Source organism: Phaethon lepturus, unplaced genomic scaffold, assembly GCF_000687285.1.
Source record: "Phaethon lepturus isolate BGI_N335 unplaced genomic scaffold, ASM68728v1 scaffold11606, whole genome shotgun sequence".
NCBI classification, from domain to species: Eukaryota; Metazoa; Chordata; class Aves; order Phaethontiformes; family Phaethontidae; genus Phaethon; species Phaethon lepturus.
This window is the reverse complement of record NW_010545701.1, coordinates 17,055-19,267: the sequence shown is the minus strand read 5'-3', so window position 1 is coordinate 19,267 and position 2,213 is coordinate 17,055. Positions and strand designations below refer to the sequence as shown.

At 41.0% G+C, this 2,213-nt stretch overlaps 1 protein-coding gene across 1 annotated transcript in view; it reads right to left on the bottom strand.

Annotated features, from left to right (window-relative positions):
- LMBRD1 (LMBR1 domain containing 1) overlaps positions 1-2,213 on the bottom strand; it is a gene marked incomplete at both ends in the record, with an annotated part of 50,917 nt that overhangs the window by 38,952 nt on the left and 9,752 nt on the right. The gene's annotated exons all lie outside the window — the stretch shown is intronic.

Genomic DNA, 2,213 nt, shown 5'->3' with positions numbered 1-2,213 from the left:
CCCCCAATTTACACATGCATGCTAGATTGTTCATCTTTGCTTTGCTCGTTTACTCTGATTTCTCATAATAAAGCACTATCCAGAGAATCGGACAAGCATGGCTCCTTCAAACAACCAAACAAGCCAGACTGCAGGCCTCAGCTTCACTCAGAATACATGCTCAGATATACAAACTACAAAAAGATCAGGGGACTAAGGAGTTACTGCAGCCTTATTATCATTCTAGAAATGAAAAGGGATAGTAGAAAAGTGTACCAAAGCCATTCTCAAAGGCATCAAACTCCCTGAATCCTTCTGCATAATTTTTCACAACAGCCCTGTCCCCAACCTCACCATGCTAGACACAACATGGCAAGCTTTTTTTGTTAAGTAGTAGCATGGAAACTTATAGTAGCTATCACAGAAGTTTCTTTCAAGCAATCAGTTTCATGTTTGCATCCAGTCATAACAACTGAGCTACTACTTCATGTTCTCCCTCATGTCCTCCCCTCCCTCTAGTTAATTCAAGAGTTTAGAGCACAATCATTTTTAGTCCTACTCCCGGAATTATTAGCCAGTTTACATTTATTAGCTTGTTTCCACTCTTTTTTCCTGAAGATAGTGTCAAGAATTCGCAAACTGAGAAATCCTGTTACAGTTTTCCTCTGTGAGAAGCTGCATCTTTCTTCTGACCAACCCTACAGGCCTTCTTCCAAAAGCACCAAAACCCAATAGAATAGCACAGCCAAATCCAACTTCACAGCTCTAATCTTTCCTTTACTATTTTTGCTAGTTAACACCAAACAACTCTCCCAAAGCTAAGAACAGTATGTTCATAAGTTTCAAATACTACAAGTACATTTAAAACTGAAGAACTCAAACCCAGCAGTATTCCCCCTTTAGTACTTGTGAAAGTTTTACCTAGGTTCTGAAGTTTTGGGGGAAATCAACCCACACATGACCTCTATTTCTAATGTATCACACAATGTACTTAAACACTGTATTTGATGACCTTCCCGTACATGTATTTGAAACCAACATTTAACATCCATTTTAAAAAGATGAACTATGTTTAATGGAACATTAAGAAACTAATTGGCTGAAAATTTGGTAATTGTATACTAGAAGTATATTATCAGGCTCTGCCTCAGTGGATGAGTTTGCATTCTTTTTATAAATCTGCTACAAACTGAAGAGATATAAAACATCCAAAATTAACATTTTTGTATTTCTTGGGTTAACTGCAGAAAGACAAAGGAAAAGGATAAGTTAATATAAAACCAGAACAAGTAGAAGTAAAGACAACAGGCAAGAACTTTGTCCTCATTTCTCCAACATCTGGAACACAAATGAACCTTTTTGCAACCATACTGACCAGGGACTTGTTGGCTGTGGACTAGCTCTACAAAAACCCTAGAGGGTCTAGGCAGACAGCAAGCTGAAGCCAAGCCAGCAGTGTGCCCTGGCAGCATGGAAGTCCAACAGCATCCTGGGCTGTATCAACAGGAGCATGTCCTTCTCTTACAGGAAGGGACCATATAGGGAATACCACAACCAGTTTTGAGGCCCCCACTACAGGCAAGATTGACAAATCTGAGCAAGTTGAGGGCAGAGCTAAGTTGGTCAGAGGTTGGAGCACATGCTGTACAGAGAAGCTGAGGGAGCCAGGCTTATTCAGCTTGGAACAGAAGCAGCTTTGGAGAGACCTACTATAGACTGCTTGCTTATCAAAGAGGTGGAGCCCAGGCTCTTCAGTGGTGCCTAGTAAAGTGTGAGACGAGTGACAGTGTGTATAAAAGTGTATATATGACCCTCGATAAGAGGAGAATTTTTTTCACCATGAGATTCTTGGCACTCCTTGTTATTAATATTTGTAAAAACATTGGGACAATAAGAAAATGTTTTTACAAAAACATTAAGAACAAGAGGAGAGCCAAGGAGACTCTCCATCTTTATTGGATGTGGGAGGAAACATTGTCACCAAGGTTAAGAAAAGGCTGAGGTACTTAATGCTGCCTTTGCCTCAGTCTTTAATAACTAAGTATACTCAGGGTGCTCAGCTCCTTGAGTTAGAAGACAGGGATGGAGACCAGAATGAACTGCCCATAATCCAGAAGAAGCAGTTAACCTTCTATGCCACCTGGACACTCACAAGTCCATGGGGCTGGATGGGATCCACCCAAGAGTACTGAGGGAGCTGGCAGAGGAGCTTGCCAAGCCACTCTCCATCATCC